At 39.4% G+C, this 24,294-nt stretch overlaps 1 long non-coding RNA gene across 1 annotated transcript in view; it reads left to right on the plus strand.

Annotated features, from left to right (window-relative positions):
* Positions 1-11,695: 11,695 nt before the first annotated feature.
* The window catches only part of LOC109967304 (uncharacterized), an 18,079-nt gene continuing 5,480 nt past the window's right edge, over positions 11,696-24,294 (plus strand). Inside the window, exons 1-2 of the long non-coding RNA XR_002275908.1 lie at positions 11,696-11,873; positions 11,986-12,106. This is a non-coding gene — a long non-coding RNA (uncharacterized LOC109967304). The remainder of the gene's footprint in view (positions 11,874-11,985; positions 12,107-24,294) is intronic.

The following is a 24,294-nucleotide window of genomic DNA, read 5'->3' on the forward strand; positions in this document are numbered from 1 at the left end:
GAGGTTCAGAAGTGTGAAATGTAGGACCTCCAGACTGAAAAACCCTTTCTTTCCCTCTGTCATCAGACTCCTAAACAGCTGAGGAGTTTATTACCAGGAAATACGTGATGTACTGTCGACCTGTACTGTTTGCATTCTCAGTTTGCACATGCATACTTGCACATTTACTGTTGACTGCTGCACATGCTACTCCCATGCAGCATACATTCTCTTAACATATTCTTATATATTTTTATTATACATCTTCATTTGCTGCTTAAAGTGCCTTAGATTTTGTGTTACTTATTTATCTACTTTATATTTCATTTGTATTTTGTGGCATTCATGTGGACGGCAAAGTAAGAATTTCATTGTACAGGGAAACACGTTTCCTAACTGTGCATATGACAAATAAACACTTTGACTTTGACTGAGGTTCCCTGCCGCACTCTGGAAATCTGACCTTTTACTTCTTATGTTTCTGTGTCTGTTTTCAGTTTTTTTATATAAACAGTATTGCTGTAGGAACCTAAGAATGTTGTTACATAGATGAGTGCTGTGGCTCTGACTCTTGGGCTTCTCATATGGATTATTGGTAATTTGGTGGATATTAATTTTGACTAATAGTATTGGGCCAAAGTGTTAGAATCTCAAAATTAAGTAGTTTTGTGTTTATTGGATTAGTAAGTTGTTAACTTAACCCAAACCACGATCCTCCCCTAAAACTTGCCAAGTTGTTATTGCGCCAAAATCTGTTTAAATTGTTTCTATGTTTAAATCCAGGTACAAACCCCATTTCCAGAAAGCTTGGACATTTTCCAAAATGCAATACTGTAATGGCTAAAATCAGTAGGGGTTTTTTTTGTCTGTGTGTTTTGCAGGCATAACATTCTAAATTTGTTTATATTTACAAAATGCAATTAAGTTGGTCAGCGAAAACACTGAAACCCCTTTTTTGTACTTTTGTCAATTAAATGTTTGAACAAATTAACAAACCACATATTGGGGGTGACTGTGGTTCAGTGGGTAGAGCAGTCGTCGCCACACTGGAGGGTTGGAGGTTCGAATCTCGGTGCCTGCAGTCCATGTGTTGAAGTGTCTTTGGGCAAGACACAAAACCCCCAATTTGCCCCCGATGGTTAGATCCACTGGTTGAGTTGGCACCACAGATGGCTGCCTCAGTTCGGTACCGGAAACAAATTCCTTGTGTGTAACATACTTGGCCAAAAAAGGTGATTATCCTTATTTTAGTTTTTATTGCGTTTTGGAAAATGTCCCAACTTTTCTGGGAATGGAGTTTTTAGTTTTGTGTTGGAACATGTTTTACTCTGCATATATAATTGTAACCATGACAGCGAAGATCTGGCACATTATAATGGCCACTGATCCTGATGATAACGGCTACCGAGCTGACTAAGAGGTGGAGTAGGGCACTACTAACTCGCACGATCCAGATGGCAAACTGATAACGGCCCTTTAATGGTGTGATAACATTCAAAGGGGGTGGTTTATCCCAGTGTGTCATTGATGGTGCCCTGTGATGTTAAATACATTGACTGTTCATACCGACAACACTGTCAGATTGAATATGAATCACAACTTGTCAGATGTCATGTTCACGCTAAACCTCTGACTGTCATTCATTCTTGAATTTTGTCAAAGAAAATGGTAAAATATTGAACTTAAATACAGTATCATGTATTCTATATGATTACAATTAGAGCAGTTTACTGTACCACTGTTGTGATACGCATTGGAGACATAAATACTTTGACCTCAGAATATTAAAGGGCACAAGTGGAAGTTGGAGAGAGAAAAAGCTGAGAGGGACAAGAGAGTTTCTTTTCATAAGCATGCATTTTATCTGTGCATGTATGTGAATCAGACCACATTTAACAGCTGGCCCAGGGAAATGGGGAGGCTTTTTTTTTATCATTCATTTGTTGTCTCAGTGTTTCCAATACCGTGAAATAGATGAGTTTGGTCCCCTCACCTAAAAAAAAAAAAAAATTTCATTAGATTTGGTTTCACTGGAAGGATGTTAAAACCTGTGTGCTGTGAAAGCTCAGGACCATACAGAGGAGATGGAGTTTTGCTGAGGATGGTTTTGGTGTAAAATTTTGATGAAGTCCAGCACAAAGGGAGGGAGGGAGGGAGGGAATGAGGAATGGTCTTTGGCGGCTTCATGGAGTTTTGGCCACAGCAAAATTACTGTCACTGATTTAGATTAAGCTTCACAAATACATTCCCAGTTAGGGGAGGCCTTGTATCACTGATTATTATAATTTTCTTATCAACCAAATATTTTTGCCTAAAGTCTTCACATATGATGTCTAATCACATTATAAAGTTGTTATTTTTTAGCAAACAGTCGCCTGCTTACACATCCAGCAAATACTGAGCAATATTAGCATGCACTTGGAGTTGTGTTTCGGGCATCTGATGAATATAAATCCAATATTCACTCTTGTCTCTTTAGCCCCATCTCATTTTTTTTCAATGAAAATGACCATATTAGTGTTTTCTACTATAATATAACTCTTAATTACCCATCTTGTGACAGCAGTGTTGATGTCTTTTGGATTTTATAGAACCAATATGCAAAGCAGCTTCGTGCTGTGTGGCAGCATTAGTCATTTTACCATTGTCGGCGAGTGAGTAATACTTCTCTGTAGCACACAAAACCAAAAATATTTCAGTATGCTGATCTGTAGGAGGTGACACTTTCTGAGCTTGTTAGCAATTCTTACTCATGAATTTTCAATGCTGTCACATTATGTCATAATGTCTTCCAAAAGCAAAAACTCAAAAGGCACCAGTTTTATTTATTTTACACTTTCCATCCTTTTGCTGTTAATTGGGACACTTAACACATACCAGTGTCACCACAGAAGATGGATTTCTAATCTGGCCTCCTACAGTTGTGATTCATTCTCATTCAGTTTTATGGTAAATCTTTTAGAACCAGTGCCTCTTATTTAATTTTTTTTCCTTGAGTTGAAAAGTGGGAGGTGATTTTAAAAACAGACTAAATTCAAAATGTCAAGATATCCATTTGAAGAGCTTGGGGAGAAGAGCAATGCAAGACCAAATCATGTGATTATGTTTTACCTTTGTAACCAGTATTTAACTTGTCATTTGAACTTTAACATAATTACTAGGGGTATAATGATACAACCAGCTCATGATGGTGATTGGATGAATGGAGCCAATCCCAGCTGTCATTGGGTGAAAGGCAGGGTACACCCTGGACAGGTCACTAGTCTATCACAAGGTTAACAATTGGAGACAGACACCCACACTCACTCCTACAGGCAATTTAGTGTCTTCAATCAGCCTCTGGACTTTGGGAGGAAGCCGGAGCACCCAGAGAGAACCCACACAGGCACAGGGAGGACATGCAACCTCCACCACAGAAAGGCCTCGGGTCGGCCCAGGCTCGAACCCGGAACCTTCTTCACTCTTTAATTTAAACATTTCCTTTATTTTATTAATTAGAGTGTGACTAATGGCTAGTGCAACTCACCCTAGTGAATGTCGGGGTCAACAGCAGGTTGTTAAAACAGATCTGGCCTATTACTCCCTCTTGCATTAACAAATTACATAGGAGTCTTAACTTGATATCATGACACATTGTCACAGTTTTGTATCATGATACATTGTTCCACAATACATTGTTACTGTACACCTCTAATAATTATACTGTGACATTTAAACAAATCATATGAAAACAATGCATATAGTTTTTCTAAATGTGTTTGCCATTTAAAGTTAACTTAAGACTTCATAGTTTTGAGCATTTGCCCCAGAGCTACAAATCAGCTCTGAGGGAACAAACACTCCAATCAACTTGTGAACTTGTGATATAATTGTCACTGAAAAATCAGCACTCATTAATACTGCAAAATTCTACATAAGATGCTAATTTGTTAGCATGACATCAAAACTCAGATGAGCTGAAGCTTTGAACTTCCAGAAATCTTAGTTTAAAACTAGGTGCCTAAAATGTTATATTCATGCTAACTTCAACCATTGTACAAGTATAGAAAATGTCTCCTCTATATCTCTAACACCACAGTCATCTGTGACTTCAAAATAAGACAACGGTTTTCTTACCTTAAAGGGTGCTCAAGGGTAAATGGGTAGAGGTTGGGGGAGATGGAAATCTGGAAGGTTACAAGAAGAGAGGTGAGGTGTCCTTTTGTCACAGGGTTAAAAAGCATTTTATCATAGCTTTGCTCCGACTCTGTGGCTCTTCTGACATTATCAACCTCACACATTGTGAAAGCAAAACTCTGTGGGGGGAAAAAAACTGCAATGCTGTATTCTTCAAACAAACCTCAAACATTTGCTCATTCCAAGCATTTGTTACCAAATATCTTTGTATGCAAATCTGGGATCAATTCTGCTGTGATGAAAGGAAGCGTACAAGTTCAGTCTGGCGGTGTGTTGTTGTTTACATTGTGTTCTACTTTTTAACAGCTTCATAATCAAAGGCTTTTCTCTCTCTGCACTGTGGTGAACTCTGAGCTGTAATGGAGGAATAAATTGAAGTGCTGAGATTTCGGCATACAATTATGTTTTATCTCTGGCTCATTATTTCACTCACACACACACACACACACACACACACACACACACACACACACAGTCCTGTGCAGACGTGCACTATGAATGCCGAAGTGCATGTACAGTATGTATATGCACAAATGTAGCCAGACACTCAAACAATGTTACTTTTTCTTGTACAATTCTGATGTAATTCATCCCAATTCAATGATTTCTCGACACTCAGCTCTTTTGTAATTATACACTTTTCACTACAGACTGAAATTAATTAAACTAGGCCTTCAGTTGTTGTCCGCCCTCTTGACAGCTGCTGATAAATAATGTGCTCCATCCAGTGGTCTCCATTGATGCAGTTGAGGAGCTGGATACTGTATATAATGGCATTTCCATTGTCCATACAGTGAGTTAGTGGCCATGTAGTTAATAAATTGTTATAAGACGGCTTTATCCTCCAATATGAGCCAGTAATGCTCTGTGCACAGTTTAGGTACTTATGCTATCATTGCTCATACAGTGTGGACGTGGGGGTTGAGGTGGTCTGTCTTCATTTGTTTATGCATTATTTCATTTTAGAAATGTGCCATATCTTAGAAAATACCTGATTTACACATAGATAATCCACACGGACCTTGGGTAATAGTGCAGCTAACTGCTACTTCAATCACTGATCAATCTTATTGTTTGGTTAACCTATCTGAAAATAATGAATTTCTCCATAGCATCACTGTTACCCTTTTTAGTACATATAAGTATAGTGTGTGTAAACATTCACAGTCAACAATCTCGCATCAAAAAATAAAAGCCTGGCATCTTTATGAGGCCAATAAGTTACTAATGGGTAAAATGGTAAATGTATACAGTAATCACTACAGGGAAATCATCATAATGTATAGTGTTAATTTTCTCCACCAGCAACAATATATCATGTACTGTATGTCCATACTGTACCATCCATCTGTCAGCATCAAGAAATACATTCACTTTAAGCATGTGATGATGCTGCTGTGTTTGTGTTAATGAAGGAAGAAGTTGCTGTTTATTTGGAGCTGCTTAATTAACACCAGCAGTAATGAAGCCACATGGGATGCAGCGTTGGTATCTGGACAGCCAGGATAGGATGATTATTTAGACTGGATTTGTTCACGAAGCTCTTCTTTTCACTCGCTACACAAGCACAGATGTAATAAATGGAAATGCACACATTCATATACAAGCTTTTCTTCTCTTGATCTGCTGCCGCAAGAGGTGTGCATGCAAACGTCTACATATTTTATGTGCATGTTTATTTATACCTTTTGTATTCTAGTGTTGGTGTGTGTGTGTGTGTGTGTGTGTGTGTGCCAGCTACTTGAAGTAGCACTATTAGGAAATATCAGGGATTTTTGTAGTTTCTGGGTGAAGTTACTGGCATTATATATTGTTGCGCGGCCTGTTGACTGTATGCTAAATTTCTTTCACTCAAGTGTCCCATTAAATGCATGAGATTTACATAAACTTTTAGTGTAAAATATAAACTGTGCAAAGATTAATTGTGGTGACTTCAAATTTGCTATTAACAATGAAAAATATTGCTCCACCATTAAACTCTGTATAAGGCCTCAGTCATTTAAGTTGGTCCTGGGAGATGCAGGAACTTAATTCATAAACAGCAGCATCTGACTCCATGTGGGTGTTCATAATAATTTATTGTTGTTAAATTTGAACAGGCTCTCTTATTACAGGAAGAGAAGAGTTTCACACCAGAAGACAGAGATGAACAGTATATTTATCTTTTTGGGCTCATTTGGAGTTGTGCTTTTGCCTCTTGTTTTGGTTGGTTTACTAACTATTGCAATAAGCTGTGATGGAAGGACATCAAAAGAGGATTTCTATTCAGTGCTGGTTGGGATCTGAACAGATCGGCCACCACCTTTTGGTAAATTGCCCTGTATTTTACTGTATATAGCGTAAGTATGGAAAGTATTCAGACCCTTTCAAGTTTTCCACATTTTATGTTTTACACTCATCCTAAAATGGATTCAATAAAATTTTTTCCTCATCAATTTACACACAATACCCACAATGATAAAGTGAAAATAGGCTTTTGGAGTGTTTTGTAAATTAAAAATGACTAATATCCCATTTACATAAGTATTCAGACCCTTTGTTATGAGCAATTAAGCTCCTATCAATGGTCGTTTCTGGTTCAGATGTTTCTACAGCTTGATTAATGCCTAATTTAAAGCACTGGATACCAGGCACCTACAGTATCTATATAAGGTCTCACAGCTGATGGTGTATTGTCAGAGTGGAAGCAGCAATGAAAGTGCCCAAGAGCACGGTAGCCTGCATCTTGCTCAAATGGAAGAGATTTGGAACCACCAACAGTCTTCATAGATCTGGCCACCTAGCTAAATGGAGTAATCGGGGAAGAAAACCCTTGGTCAGACCGGTAACCAAGAATCCAAGGGCCACTATGAGTGAGACCCAGAGTTCCTTTCTGGAGATCAGAATCAGCTTTATTGGCCAGGTGTGTTGGACACACGAGGAATTTGACTCAGGAACATCGGCTCTCAATGTGCAGACAGTAAACCAGCATAAGGCTGTGTAATATAGATAGATGGTAGAACTTTACAGAAGGACAACCATCAGTGCAGCACTCCACCAATCAGCCCTCTAGGCCAGACAGGAGCCATTCCTCACTAATAGGGCACATGATAGCCCACTGGGGTATTGCCAAAAGCAACCTGAATGATAATTGGACTATAAGAAGCAAAGTCCTTTGGTCTGATGATGCAAAGACTGAACTGTTTAGTCCCCAACAGTGAGTGTGGATTAAAACCAGGCACTGAGCATCACTTCATTAATGCCATCCCTACAGTCAAACATGGTGGCAGCATCATGCTATGGGGAGGTTTTCCTGCATCTGGGACTGGGAGACTAGTTAGGAAAGGGGAAAGAATGGATGCAGAACATATAGAGTATTTCTGAATGAAAACATTCTCCAGAGTGCTCAGTATTGGAGGCTGGGGTGAAGGTTTAATGTTTCAACAAGACAATGACCCATAGCCACACCACCAAGAAAACACAGGAGTGGCTTCAAGAAAACTCTGAAAGTCATGGACTGGCCCAGCCAGAATCCAGACCTGAAACCAGGAGAGCATCTCTGGAGAGACCTGAAAGTGGCTGTGCACCAACACACTCCATCCAACCTGGCTGACCTTGAATGATTCCGCTGAGAAGAATGGAAGAAAATTTCAAAAGAAATGTGCTATGTGACTTAAGGCTGTCATTGCTGCCAAAGGTACTTTAACCAAGTACTAGGTGAAGGGTCTGAATACTTATGGAATATTTTCGTCTTATTTTTTTAATACATTTTCAAAACACTTGAAAGACCTGTTTTCACTTATTGTGGAGTACTGCGCGTACAGTGATAAGGGAAAAAATAAATTGAATCAATTTTAAGAGGAGTCTGAAACATAAAATATGGAAAACTTGAAAGGGTCTGAAATCTTTACATACTGACTGTAGCGTACTGAAGTACTTAACATTATTTCCCACACGTGCACACACATTCACATACTGGTGATATCCCTGGGAGCAACTAAGGGTGCAGTGTCTTGCTCAAGGTCACTTTGACATGTGGACTGGACAAGCCGGGAATGACCCGCTGTACTTCTTGAGCCACAGCCGCCCAAAACTACGTCCACCAGGGCAGAATCAACAGCTACTGAATCAATGTTATCCTGTTGGGAGTTGTGAACAGTCTGCAGCATTTTCAGGGTTTGTATGTGTACTTCTGGTTTTGTCCTTTGTCCTTAGTCCTTGTTTTCTATGTGCACCTACTGAGAGAAATGTACAGGTAGGAGCCAGTCATTATATGTACAGCTACCTGTTTGTGTTTGTGTCTGAGTGCATGTTTATGTGTGAGCTAGTTGTTCCAGGCAAAATGCCAGTTTCTGTGTTTAAACTGACGCAGGCCGACAGTGAAGGAGCAGAACCTGCAATGAGACTTGACAACACACAATTTCTCTTCCTTCCTCCCCTTTCCTACACTTCTCTTTTACTCCGTTCTCCTGTTCCTCTGTGTTATTGCCTGTTATTTTTTTTCCTCTCTAACCCCTTCCCCCTTTGACTCTCATCTCTTATTTTTCCTTCTCCTCCACTTTGTCAAATGCTAGATTACGTCTGTGCTTTGATGACAAGCATTATTTGTGGGTTTCAAAGCAATTTCTCTCAAAAAAAAAAAAATTCACATCCTGTAGTTGTCAGTCTCAGTCAGACCTGTTTCCAGACAGGTCCTTTCAGAAATTTACTTAGTACTGAGGCAATGAGGTCAGCAAATTCTGTAATATCTGTAAAAACTGTTTTCAAGTTTCTATTTTGTTGGCAAACACTAGGCAGCTGACGCTGGAGTGTTTTGTATGTTGTTTCTGAATCCAAATTGTAATCTGATCTTTTAAGACTACTACAAGCATCTTTTCTCGATTGAAGTTCTAGGCAGTGTGCTGACCTGTCCGACCTTTTAATAAGTGGAAAAAAACATTGTGTATAAAATTATATTACCATGAAAGTGATTTTCCTTACGATTAGTCTTAGATCAACTGTTGCACCTGATGTTTGTTTTTTTTTTTTCTCTCAATTTTATAGATACTTTAATACAACTGTCCCTTGGCTTTAGCGTCTTATCTAAGGGAATAGTTCTGCATCACTTTTCCTTGTTTTGCTGTTATTTGACATATGGGGTGTTTGTTGTTTTGTCTCAGTGTAATTACTTTCATTAATATTATGGTTGCACACGTGGAGAATCGCAATTTATTGTCTCATCAGCAAGAAACTCCATTGAGACATGGTTAATTTCACAGATGTTGAATTGTGTTTTTCTGGTCCCTGTAAGCCCTTTTGCATATCTTTCTATCTGTGTGTCTGTCTAAACTGAGACAATAAGCACTGTATTTCAGTTGTACAGTACTGTACAGGTATATTGAAAATCGCTTGAATGAAAAGGTTCTCTTCAAAGTCTTCAGGTGAACAGAGACATGTGAAAGCAGTATTCTGATGCTATACATCTCTGTCTGTATAGGAACAGTGGTCTGGTGCCAGGGTTTATGATAGCAATACCTTAAAATGATTTACAGCCCTCTACAGCACTGCTGTAAAAATCCATGAATCATCAACGTTTGATTTTATTGCAGTAAAGCTGTAGGAGAAGAGTTCACTTCAGCACCTGAGGGTGGAGGTATTGAGCTCTGTATTGCTTTTTCTCTCTGTCTTTCCCTGTCTTTCCAACCTGAGGAAGCTGAGCTACAACACTGACATCTGTAGGAGCAATGAACAGAGGGATGCAAGGAAAGGAAAAATGAAGAGTGGAAGGGAAAGGAAGGATATAAAATGAGGAGGGAAAGAAAAGAAGGAAGAAAGGATAGAAAGATTTTGGGAGCTCTGCGAGGGTAAGGAAAATATGAAATGTATTGAAATGGGAACCGAAATAAAATACACTATTAAACCAAACATAGTGGCAATGGCATAGTACAAAAGAGAGCAAGTGAAGAGTGATGAAAGAGGGATGAGAGAGAGAGAGAGAGAGAGAGAGAGATGGCAAACGAGAGAGCTCCTGAAACGAGATCAATACCTTACTGCTGGGTGCTGAGGTGGTGGTGGCAACTGTCTCCCTGAGTTTCCTCCTTTAGACACACACACACACACACACACGCACGATGTTCTAGAGTTGTGAGGACCTTCATTGACATAATGCATTCCCTAGCCCCTTCCCCTAACCTTGGCAATTGGTACTAAACACCTAACATAAATTTTTGCCCTTCCTCCAACCCTAAAACCCTCAAATGGCACTTTGAAGTTGTTAGAACCAGCCAAAAAAATCTTCAAAATGATATTTAATTGAACTTTGTCCACACAACTATAGAAGGATGCACACACAACCCAACAGATGCATACCAAAGCCAATGTACACAATCAGACATACACACACTTAAAGCCTAAGAAGCAGTGTCTAGACAGTATAAAAGCACGTCTGCTGAGTTGTAAAGAATAGGGCGCTGCCTGTTTCACCTAATCAATCTGAGTCAAACATCATTTGTATAACACCAATATAGGAGAGAAAGCTTTTTTTCATACAGTAAATGCCAAGAAAGACAAAACTTACTTTGTTTGGCCTTGAAAGTAATTTGACGGAAAAAAAAATCAACAACCGATCTTGTCAGTTCATGTTTGGAAAGATGAGGGGTGAATCCCCACCACAGGACATGAGATACAGAGGAAAGCTCCAGAACATCCTGTTAGGTCAACTTGAGTTGAGGATTTCTTCTCAAACTACTATATCCAAGTAATGCTACATCAAGCCCAGCTAAATGATAGCACAGCCATAAGCTGCCATGTTGATTTAGCATGTAGAAAAGTGCGACAGATTTGAGTCATAGGAGGAGATATTTGGCTTTATCTTGCTGATCACTCACCTTCATGGTTCCTCGGTGTTCTCTGCTTAATAATTCCTTCCCCATCTTCTTTTCTCCTCTGTCACTCCATATATCATGAAATGTGCTCAGGATGATGCCCTGGGTGAAAATATGTTTGTAATATACTTCACAATGCACATTTCTACACTTGTTGTCTTTTTCCTGGTGTGAATAAAGAATTGGTCCAGTATGAAACTCACCATGTTTATTGGCAGGAGTTTAAGACACATCCACTATCTTGTTTTTTAGCTGGTTTAAAAAGCTTGGTTTTCCAAAAAAAAAAAAAAAACTTAAACCAATTTTAATATTACAAATGCTTTTAACATAACTACATAACATTATGTAAGTATTTCTTAAATTTTGTTATTAAAGCTCAAGAACTATATGGGACTCTATCAGTTAAAAAATAAACTTGTCACTGCTTCCTGGTGGACAGTGTAATGGTGAGTTGGTTCTTACACCTCAAAGATATCTTTGGCTTTTCTGTTCTGTAATTTAATGTTATCTATCATGTGCTGATTTATCAATGATCTGCTCTACATATAGTGCAGACCCTTCTATGACCATTTGAAATCTCCTGAAGAGTAAGGCCACAGTTGAAAATAACTGAGCATTAATCAATATTAGTTATTATTAAATAATTGCATTTTTGCTTATAAAACCTAAATGGGAATAAACCTGTCTTTACAGTACAGGAGGTTCATCTACTACAGCCTTCTTGACAAGGTTTACAGATATTCACAGAGACGAGTAGAACATGCTGAGGACAACAGACCCACAGAGCAAATCATACCATCCACATCGACTGTCAGAGTGAAGACAGTCTAACCCCATTAGGCAATCACTCCTGTCAGTTCATCACAGCACTATACGGTAGCTATTCCTGCATTATTGATCTCAAGACAGTTTAGAGTTATTAGACAAGACTGCAGTCTCTTAGTCCATAGTGTTTACAGTATCTTTTTCTCATTTGTGCTTCAAAAAGGGAAACGCCAACCCATCCTGTCCCAGTTCATGAGCTGGAAAGATGAAAGTCTAAAGCACACACACCACCCTTACTGGGTTGGTGTGTGGAAAAGGTTCCCACCTGTGGAGAGAGCACTTTGGTAAGACTGTCACATACAATACACACACGATATATTTCATATAGCTGTGGTTTGACACAACGTCTATAGTTGTTCCTCCAAGTCAGGGCTGTATGAGGTAATAGGGCCTCGTGCTTTGCAAGAACATTTTCCAAAGTTGCTTCACAATGTCACCATGGGCCAAAAACTAAATAGTAAAGAAAGGCTTCAGAATAATTGTATTCCAGGCCAAACAATCCATGACTATATGTGGGTGCCTTCATACATGGGCTCACTCATGGACTTTGTACTAGAGAGCTGGCAGAGTGAATTTAGCTGACTCAGACATTTGCATTCTCACTTACAGCTCCTTTGGCTAATGTCTAGATAATTTCAGGGTTCCAGTGCATGTCTGAAAAAGGCTTAAGTGATGCGATTATAGCGTTTCATAAAAACACAGGAAAACACCAGATTGCAAGAAAGCATTAACAATTACCAGTACTTAATTATAGGTAATTAAAAGCACATATTGTCTATAAAGGCTGTGGGAAATGAACCAAAAGAACACATGGAAGACTTGATCTGCAGCACTGGCGGCTTTGCATTCAATTATTTTAGTATAACAAACGCCACTGTGCAAGGGAAATCTTAAGTTTCCTGTCATAGTAGAGTTGGGTAATGAATTGTTGTTAGCTCTAAACCTGTGTTGCTAGTTCAGAATTGTCTGGCTGAAGTGTTGAACCAGGTTCAAGTGTTGCTGCAGAGCAATATGACACAATCTGGAAAGCGACACTGATGTGACTTGCAGGGTTTTAAGTGGTTTCCTGCTAGTTGACTGTAATGTACTGCTTTTTGAAGTTTACTTTGGGTCATTGTCCTGTTGTACGACCCATGACCTCTGACAGAGACCCACCTGTCTGACACTGGGCCCTACATTGGGCCCCAGAATTAATTGGTAGTCTTCAGATTTCATAATCCCAGACACACAGTCAAGACATCCAGAGCCTGAAGCAGCAAACCAACCCCAAAACATCAGTGAACCTCCATCGTGTTTGACTGTAGGGACCATGTTCTTTTTTTTGAAGGCCTCATTTCATTTTCTAACAACAGTAGAATGATGTGCTCGACCAAAAAGCTCTATTTTAGTCTCATCTGTCCACAGGACATTCTCCCAGAAGAACTGTGGCTTCGTTGGGTAAGTTTTGGCAAACTCCAGTCTGGCTTTTTTATGTTTCTGTGTCAGCAGTGGGGCCGTCTGGGTCTCCTACCATAGTGTCCCTTATCTTTCAGATGGCGATGGATAGTGTGAGCTGACACTGTTACACCCTGTGGCTGCAGGTCATCTTGAATCTGTTTGGAAGGTGATCAAGGTTCCTTATCCACCATTCAAACAATCCTTCATTGTAATCTATTTTTCTTTTTGTCCACGTCCAGGGAGACTAGCTACAGCACGATGGGCTGTAAACGTCTTGACAGTGTTGTGCACAGTTGACACAGGAACAGCCAGATCTCTGGAGATGGACTTGGAGTCCTGTGACTGACCATGTTTTTCCACCATTGTGGTTCTTAGATCCTCAGACAGTTCTTTGCTTTTCTTTCTTTTCCCCTTGCTCAGTGTGGTCCACATGATACAAGGGTTGAGTCAACTTTTCTCCATTTTAACTGGTTACCATTGTGATTTCTATATTGCCAGCACCTGTTGACTGCTACAGGTGAGTTTCATACAAATTAAAGGACCAACACGGGCTGGAAATAAAACTATTTTTGATGATTTTGAAAATTCTGTCCAGTCCATTTCTAGAGATTTGTGTGGAATATCAGATTTGGCCTTTTTCTGCTTTTTTGTGTTGTTCCAATGCAAACAAAATAAATAAACAAGAGAATACCAAAGAATTTGTGATTGCAGCGATATTCTGGGAGGAGTGATGTATTATCTGAAAAAATTCAGGGGTGCCAGTTTTTTTGGCCATGGCTGTAGGTCTTCCTAGCAAAAGAAGAAAGAGTTCAACCAATCATAGTGCTGGAAAGGGGATGACTGACAAATGCGTAATGTCATTTCAGCAAACAGTAACTAGGATCTGCAAATCAACAGAAACTCTCTTGACCGTGAATTTATCTCTCTGTCTCACTCTGGCTGTCTGGTTCCTCAAGTGAGGATGGTTCTTTGAACTCCTTTAAATGAGCAAATGGACTTGGGGTTCAAAGTGTTTATTTGTCATTTGCACAGTTGGGAAACGTGTTTCCCTGTACAATGAAATTTTTACTTTGCCGTCCACATGAATGCCACAAAATACAAATGAAGTATAATGTAGATAAGTAACACAAAATCTAAGGCACTTTAAGCAGCAACAGATGCAGCAATATAATAAAAAAATATATAGGAATATAACAATGTATGCTGCATGGGAGCAGCATGTACAGCAGAGTCATTGTGCAATTATGCATGTAACACACAATCTAGGACACTTTAAGCAGCAACAAATGCAGCAATATAATAAAAGATTATAATAGAGAATGTATGCTGCATGGGAGCAGCATGTGCAGCAGACAACAGTCATTGTGCAATCATGCATGTGCTAACTGAGAATGTAAACAGGGTTGTGTGGAAAGTTGGGACTTTTGCTAATGTTAGCCTAACGTTACGTATGTATTTGCAAGCTAGCTTGTTTGTTCACCAGTCTTTTAACGTTAAGTTGGCAAAGTATGTTCTATTGTCCCTGTGTCACAGATGGTCAAATGTGATTTTTCATATTATTAGTTATTGCAGCCAAACCTATAGTTGTAATGAGGGCTGCAGAAATTCATAGAAAGTTGCCGGGAGAGAGATTTATCATGTATATATATGTTCCACCTCTTTATATCCATCCCTGTCTTGCAATGGCAAAGACAGACCAAAAAAAAAAAAAAGCAAAGTTTAGAAAAATAATGCACATGCCCCACCTACAGAATCATAGGCAGTCAACATTTTGATGAGGAAATGTTTAGGCATTACTCTTCCTGGTCTGTGTGTGTGTGTGTGTGTGTGTGTGTGTGTGTGTGTGTGTTGATTTGTCTCTTGACAGTGAGTCGTCAGTCCCTGCTGTGCCTTCTGGCTCGATGAGAACATCAAGAGGCCTTTCTGACTCATGGCTGTGTGTGTCTGTTTATGTGCATGTGTGTATGTTTTGATCTGTCTGTCTGTCTTAGTACCTGTCAGGCTCGTCTAAATGGATGATGCTTCATACAAATGCACCAGATGCTATTGTATAAATTAGGCCTCCTTGTTATCCAGGAAGAGCCTCTTTGTACAGTAAGTGATGATGTAGCTCTCAGTGATTATTATTTTGAGTTGTATAAATCATTTATTTCTTCTGTAATATTTAGGCAGTATGATTTTTTTTTTTTTAAATGAGCCCAATGCTGCTTTCTTTCCTGTCCCATAAACAAAATCTGTATTAGTCCACCATGCTGACATACAGTATAACAGTTAAACTTAGCTGTTAACTTTCACCACACTGAATTTTAATGAAACATAGAAAATGTTTATCATACTGACAGTAGTCCCGCTGTGTACTGTATAATTAAGTGTTGGTACAGATTATTGACCAGACGTGGTGAGACAATTATTCAGGATAGTTTCTTCTGTAGGATAAGTATTACCACAGTATATTTAAGGCAACATTGATAAGAGACTGAAACACATCCTCACAATACTGAGCCTTTAGTGTATCAAATTTGTATGATTGCTACCGCAGTGATGGCATATTCCCAAATTGGATACAGGCATCCTATTAGAGTCCTCTTTGTTGACCAGCTGTTAAAAGTAAGAATTACTAGAGTTTGTGCCCTGCAGCCTCTTGCAGCTGAGTATAGGTTTGATCCAGAGTTGGAGTTTAACACACTAACTGCATCGTTAGGTCAGTGACATCTCGTGCAGCATCTCTGAAAATGGGACAGATGGACCCGACTGACTAAAGGGCATTTTTTAAATAGAGGGTCATTTATGTGTTCAAGTGTGAACATAGGTCCTTTTCAGAGATGCACTGGAACCCTAAAATTATTTAGACATTACCCAGAGGAGCTGTATGTGAGAACACAAATGTCCAAATCAGTTGACCCGGATCTTAAGTGGACTTTGCTCTGCCAGCTCCCTAGTCTGAATACCCTGGAGTGAGCCAATACAGCAGCATATAGTCCAGAGTATTCACACAGAGCTAGTGGGCGTGTTGATTATGTTTCATCATCAGCCCAGAGTGAAACCGGAAATATACAAACATCTGATGGTGAAAAAAAACAACTGTCATTTACAACGAGGATACCAGTGTAAATGTCAAAGTTGAGACACGATGAGATTGGGGAACTTCTGTTGCCAAGAGCCGGCGCGAGCCGGACTTCCTGTGTGAGGACACAGTGCATTTGTGAATTAGTTACTTCTGTGCTTCTCAGCTTACTAAGGTGTGAATGAGTGTACCACACACAGTAACATCAACAAGAGTTTCATGGGAAACTTGCATGTTGGCGTACTCGGACTACCTGAAATTGCCAAGGGTACGAGCAACCAAGCGCTGCCAGCAGTAATTCTCATCTCAAGTGAATGCAGCATTAATCAACACTTGTTCCAAATTTTGAAATAATGTTAATGATATAGCAATAGTACTGAATTTTCATATAAGTGAAATCATAAATGTAAAAAAATGTAATCTGCTGCAGGCAATGTGAAAGAAAAATTCCCTTTAGTGCAGCATTAATGTCTCACATTGTCTAACTGCTCTGGGATGGACATTTGGGTTTTTCACTTATGGAGTCACTCCTCAAACATATTCAAACTAAGCTACATCTGAACCTGTGCATATCTGGAGCAACAGCATGCAGGTTTGCAACTTTCTTCACCAGCCACTTCTTCTCTGGTTCTGTTGGTCCAGCAACACAAGAGAATGAGCTGAAAGCTGCAGCGCGGCAGACTGAGCTGTTGATTCAGGGGCCATCTGACTGAGTGTTAACATAAAAAATATTGCTTAATGCAGCTTTAATGATGTTGGCTGCCACAATAAGGGACTCAGTTTTTCACTTGTGTCCTGAGCTGAGCAAGCTGTTGAGCCACTGCATTTTTTTAGAGTGTGTGCTTTCCTCTTTTTCTGTTCCCTTCTTTTCTCGTTAAACATAACAACCCTTGAGAAAGGCTTGTTACCCAAAGACACTAAATTTTCCTCTGCAACCTTATCAATTAAAAAAGGGGAAAGCACTGCGCACAACCTGCAGTTATTTGCTGTTCTGTAATTCCAGCCATTTATCAATACAAGCCTCTTGCAGAGTTAATTTACATAAACCTGTAACAGCACTGCTTTATCATTTAATTGGTCCCCAGTGAGAGAGACACCTTAACATGCAAGTAATACAGAAACTCTGAATTAAAAGCAGAATTCACAGGAAGAACAGCTATTAAGTTCACAAGTGGTTGTTTGACAACTGGGGTACTCTTGTTTAAAGAGTTTTTCATTCATTCATTCATTTTCTACCGTTTAGTCCCTGAACGGGGTCACGGGGGGGCAATCCCGGCCGTCAATTGGGCGAAGGCAGGGTACACCGTGGACAGGTCGCCAATCCATCGCAGGGCTAACACATAGACGAACTTAAGAGTTTTTAATTCTTCAATTTCACAAAAAAACAAACAAAAAAAAACTGTCCATGTGAGGAGATGTGCAAATCTTTTTCTTGATGGTGATGATTGTGAAAGTGACAGTTGCTGGTAAGGTTCAGGTTGGACGACTGTTGTTTTCTTTCTAGGGAGAAGTCTATTTATCCTAATGAGAGCAGAAGGTGTAAGTGGGACCAGTCTAATGACATGAACTGCTGCACCACAGCATACTGTGTGTGTCTAGTATAACCTGTAGGTAGGATGTGCAGAGGACATGTCTGTTACTGGGAGATGCTGATAATAGTTATAAGGCTAACGGTGTTAGAAGATTCTACACAGGAAAGAGGGACAAAAGACATTAACTTAACAAGGAAATATATAAGGCTATTTTGCTGATCACAAGCTCAGGTACAGTGAGTCATTCTCTTTTTTTAGACAGTGTACTGTATCAGGGGATGACAGTAGTCAGGACCATATGAAATGAACACCAACTCTCTTTACCTTATTGATCTAATATTGATCAGTCTGATTTCCTAGAGGCAGGTTCGACCTGTAAATTGGCCAAAAAAAAAGTAATCTATTTGTGATTGATCCATCTAATCCTCTCTGCTATACAGCTGTAGCTAGTGGCGTTACAAAGTGCTTTTTTTGACTGCTTATGCTTTGACAGAGGTACTCTGGTGGCTTTAACTTTACAGCAAGCAAAGAAGTGAAGAACACTAGAAGGATTTTGGTATTTTGGCCCTCTGCGAACATTAAAGCAAGCTAGCAGAGAAACTTCTGGTGTCTTTCTAAACTGTTTGCAAACAGACATTGTTTGCTTGCGAGACGTAATGCAGTCAAAAACAGGACAAAATCAATATTATGCCTGAACAACTTTTCTTGATTTGAACGGTTGTGCATTTTTAAGTCTATGTAATGCACTATTTATGACATTTTAAATTTCACTGTACACAAATTTAGGTCTTTGTGATGAGCAAACTCCAATTTCACATAATTAATTCACAAACGAGTTATTCCGTGATGTGCCCTGTTCGTGTAATGTTGGATAGAAGGCACAGATGTAAAAATTCACATTGTCTGACAACTAAAAAAGGTTGAATGATTTCAGGGTTGCTTGTATGAGGGTTATAAAAATGGTGTCTGTGGTCATAGTGCAAAATTCATTAAACCCTTCAGGCTGTGGTGATAATTCTCTGTATATTCATTACGACGAGGATCAGCAATTGGAGCTTTTATTTACCTAAAAATACTGATAAGAGCAGCTTTAAATGAGCATCTCATTACCTCAGATGACCGGCTTTGTCTGACACAAGCCCATGTACTTTTTAAGGTGATTTTATGTCATTTAAGGAGTTTTTAAGAAACTCTGTTTCTCAGTTGTAACTACAGCTTGAATGATGATGTGAACTGTAAGGCTGCAACTATCGATTATTTTTATTGAAAATTGTTTCAATTAGTGATTTTTTTTTTTTTTTCTCAAACGAATTATTTTCTGATTAGTGAATTAATCCTTTGGTCAATTTACTGATAAATAATAACCATAACTTCTACCATTAACCTTTCAACCTTTTATTCAAGCATTTTTCCATTTAAAATGTATTTAACAAATAGACATTTCCTAACAAGAATTAAAAGGCATCCCTCTGTAAATCAAATGAAATCCATTGTACTTGTCAGAAAGGCTAGTGCATTTATCACTATCACATATTAAGAATTTATGAATGAAGGAGCCATTTCAAATAGTAACTTTTACTGTACCTAATGATACTATGCATCACAAAAGTTGAGGTTTATGCAGTGCAGACTAATTGTGTGTGAGTGATTTCCTTCAATGTCTTGTGCTAATTATAATAGGAGATGCATTTATTTATCTGCGAAAGGTTGCTTACACCAACTTACAACGTAAAGTTAATGGAAATCTGTTTCATTTAGAATGATAGGCCTAGAGTATATGCCCATAAACAACCTGCTTACAACTTGTAAATGCGCTGGACAGCAGCATTGCCATGCCAGCCGTTAGCATCTGCTCTGAGGACTCTTTCATTGAGTTCTTGGCTGAAACGCAACAGATGAGAATACATGCTCCTGGGCACTGGTTCTAACCAGCAGACAAAACTAATTTTAGGAAATGCTTACACTGTGGTTTCCTTGTTAAGGTCAGAGAACCCCAGAATTGTATTTATTAATTTTATTTTATTAACATTATTTATTAATTTATTTTAGATGCTCGTGCATTGCAGTTATGCTGCTGTGGTAGGCCATTTCAGTGTTGCAAAGTGTGCAGAATAAGTGTTAGAACAAAATGGGAACAAGTGTTATTACAGTAGGTCTCCCACTCTTTTGGCAATCGGATATTGGCTTGTTGGGATAAAGTCTAATTTTTATGCGTGTCTGGGAGCAGGAGTCACCATAACTGGGGATGAATATGAACACTGCCATGCATTCCACTCAAACTGACAAATTTAATTGACATAACTGATTGCATTGGCACAGTTGTTCCTGCCTTAGTGAGCTGTATTTATAATTCTGGAATTGCTAATTGCAGCGTTGTCTACATGAATGCAGCATTAAAGAAGTTAAAGTCCAAGGGTTAATGTAGTGTAGTAACTCAGCCTGCAGTTAGTAGCTACAGTCGCATGAAAACGTGTTTGGCTACCTCTAGTCAGCCTGTGAGTGCTACAGTGTAGAGATCCCTGGGTTCAAAGCATGTGAAAAGCGATTCACAGTGGTAGAGCTTTAACAGTGTCTTTGATTACCTGTGTGAACAAAGACATGCTGACTTGGTTCTTCTGCGCTCTGACTGATTGGCCCCTATGGGCAGATGGACTCACTGATTGGCCCTTGGTATATGAGGGCAGCAAGCAGGAAGTTCTCATAAAGAGAGAGGGATGTTCAATCTTTCAGCTCCCAAGATAACCATAACCTAACTTCTGCTAAGCCTTAACAATTTCAGCGGGTGTGTTTCTTTCAGTTTCTGCTTCTTTTTGTTCCTGTTGGTCTCACTGTAATCTCCCCAAACACCCGCCACCCATACACAAATTCCCTCCTTCCGTTGTGTTTCTGTTTCTCTCCTTCTGTCTCTATAACTTTCTTCCTTTCTCTAACACCTTCTCAGACCTCACACTCTCTCATATCTTTCTTTTTTATTTCTCCTCCCTACATTTGTTTCCTCTCCCTCTCTCCTTTCCTTTTTCCTACAGCAGCTTTCAGAAAATTGTCCTCTGTGTGAAATGAGACAGAAGAGATTGCCTAGCAGTATTAGAGTGAAAGAGACACTCTGTAAGGAGGTTATAAAAATGACTCCTCCATGGGGAAATACCCACAGCTGTATTAAGATCTCCTTGTCTACTTGTCTTTTAAATGGCTCCCATTCTCCAACTAATTGTTTTGAAGCCATGCCTGTAAATCCCTAGCATGATCTGGCACTACTCATTGAATTAGCTTGGAAATATCTCACTTTTATTAATTTTTGAGAGAGAAATATTTTTGCACCCTCTCCCTTTCTCCCTCAATCTGTTGCAGTTCTTATGTATTTCTCCCTCCATGTTCTGCCACATAAAAGCTGCTCTGCTTAATTCATCTCACTGAGCAACAGGAAAAATGTCAATGTGACAAAGATTGGGAGGATTCACTTCATGTCATAAGACTTGATCCACTGAACCAGCGGGATTCCTTCTAATACTGCAGTATCGAAATATGCTTATTCAGAAATGATTTTTAAAGGTGAAGACCCTGAGTTGCACTAACCTTCTCTTCTTTCAGACAGTTTGTCATCTCCACCTGAGTATCTATGAAACCAGAGTCTAGCTTACCAGTGAGTCCAGGGTTTGTAGGAGACTTTGATTGAAGGTAAAACCCAGGCACACTGGAAGCAATTTACTGAAATGCGTCATTTGTTGCTGCTAATCTGAGGCTTGTATGACACACTGCAGATGGCAGATTGGAAGTGTCAGCAGCTGCTTCATTTCAGCACGGTAACAGGTGCCATTACTGGCGTCTTTTTGTAGACACATTTTTATAACCTGTTTCAGAGACTAGTGTTAATGCTTTAACTGTGTACAGTCTTTTTAAATGTTAAAAATTATTCACATGATTTGTTATTCTTTTCAGATTGTATTTCTGAGCAAATATCATTGTGGTTTTTCAGTCTCAAAGCAAAATGTATAATGGCTATGTTGGTCCACAGCGTAAAACCTAGTAGTGTCACGACGTCGGCTGTAAAAGTGTGACATGATGTTAGTTGCATTGCAGCCCATTGTCTTTTGTGGTCTGTCCCTTGGTGTTTTATGGTGGTTATGAAACAGGGAAATGGCTCATTACTGCCACCAGCAGGGCTGGAGTGTGGCTCGTGAAGCTAACTTGTCAGTTGAAAGTGTATGGTTATGAATGTTATAATGTTAAAAACACTAGAAGGTGGTGGTTGGGGCAGATGGATGGGTCAATCAGAGACCCGACGTCCATGCAGTCCTGTGTCTGACGTGGTGGTTTAACAGACCCCAGGGCCTCTTTCTAACCTTAATCATCTAGTTTATGTACCTAAACTTAACCATGTAGTGTAGTTTCAGTGCACTTTCGCTGTCAATTTCTGATCGTGAAAAACATTGCAATGACAATTTTTGAGGTGTTATTTTGAGAGTAGTACATTTTGCATTGCAGGCCAATGTAGCTATTATACATTTTGCTGTGAGACTGAATTGACTTTTAATTACCTTAAAATGTGGCCTGCTTGCTAGAATACAATAGGATGCAGTCCTGTCTGTGACTGTTAGCTATTAGATACTAAAGCTCAGAGGTAGATTCTGGCAGAAGTGAAGTCTGTTTCTCTGCTATAGATTTGTGTTTTCAATTACCTTAATCTGAACCCTAAGAGGTTGTTTCTTATGATGGTTAACCTGACCCTACCTTTACCCTAGAGCCAACTGGTTCCTTCTCCCTATTTCGGAGGTGTGGATTTAACACTTGCCCAACTGTGAGCTTGATAGTGGTTAACTCACTGGCTAATGTAGCTACACAAGCTCTGTAAGTAGGTACTGGGGGAAACAGATGAATTTGCCACTTTTTGATGTAACCAGGCTAATGCTCCTATAGGTCATTGAATCATAAAATGACATTTGACCCTTTTTACAGTAAGATGGGGAGGTTTGTGTCAAAATGATGTTCTACGAGGATTGTAAAGCTCTGCATGTGAAACTTAAAATTTCTAGGATTATGTCCCAAATGAGTCCATTTTAAGAAAACCTCAGCCCAGGGACAACAGACTAATTTATTTCAACTACTGTAGTAACTAGTGAATTAAACCTAGGGACCTTGCTGAAGAAACTTCTTAAAACAGGTGCACTGCACTTAGTCAACAACCTTGAGTAGTGGTAGTGTACAGAGGAGTCAAACCAAGGTAAAGAGACTTTCCATCAGGAGGTGGAGATGGTGCCAAGAAAACAACAAAAATGATGTAAATTGTTGCTTTCAGTGCAAGTTAGTTTCAGCACTGAGCCAACAACCTTGACAAGTTGGTGTATTTATAAGACAAAGTCTGTATTTACATTATGACTCTAAGCCAACGGGACTTCTGTGTAAAATGTTTCCATCCTTTTGTAAGTCAAATTAAGCCAAGTTAGTTTGACTGATATGGATATTACTAGGATGGATATTACCATAGAAGCAGGTTTTTTCCATATTCATGCTGATTATTTTTGTCTCTTCACACAAATCAGGATAAAATACTGCCTGCTCAACAGTTACAAACCAATCATCGGCTTTGATGTGATGCCTTGGCAGCCAGCAAGGGTGAGAGGAGTGAGATGGGAGGGAAGAGAATGAGTGTTTGTAAGAAAAGAAGAGCAGAGTAAAAGGTGACGCAGAGATGAAGGGAACGAAAGAGAAAATTGGAGAGAAGCATGTGCCTGTGCCCAGTTGCAGAGTAAAACCAAGAGTTAAAAGAGTGTCCATTCTGGTCAAGATGAGATGACTGTGTGTTGATGGCATCCAGGAAGTATCTGGACTGAAGTGGAAGCGCTTCCTGTCCTTTGAGAGCCTCTCTTTTTAATCATGGTTGTTGGGGCTGTGGGAACCGGCCTCACCACAGAGAGGACACTGTTAATTGGATGGCATGTTACTGCACGTCCCTGTAGAGTCAACATCCTGCACGGCAATGATTACACTCTGTCTCACACACACACAACTCCTACAATCATGATGAGTTTTATACTTAAACATACATATGCAAATACACACAAATACTGATGTTTTCATGCAAAAACACAATTTCTTGTGACCACTGTTCCTCTTCACCTGTAATTCCACCATGTTTGACATGGCATTATCTTCTTTGGGGGCTTTTCCTCTCGCTACATTACATGATTGTGCCAGACATGTGATTGATACACCAGCAATTCAGGTAGCGGCTATCTGGCCTCATTTTAAAGTTGTCTTATGCTGTCTTTAAAATCTCTCAAACCTGTGTTTAAGCTCACGCATACTGCTAAATGGAATTCAGCTTAATGAGTCATACAGTACCTGTATAGATGCCACTGTACCTGCATATTCACAGTATTGCTACTGGAGTTGCAGGTGCATTAAAATTCTTGTGATAAACTCAAAGAAGAAAATGAAGAAA

This window comes from Monopterus albus, unplaced genomic scaffold (assembly GCF_001952655.1).
Source record: "Monopterus albus unplaced genomic scaffold, M_albus_1.0 scaffold127.1, whole genome shotgun sequence".
NCBI classification, from domain to species: domain Eukaryota; kingdom Metazoa; phylum Chordata; class Actinopteri; order Synbranchiformes; family Synbranchidae; genus Monopterus; species Monopterus albus.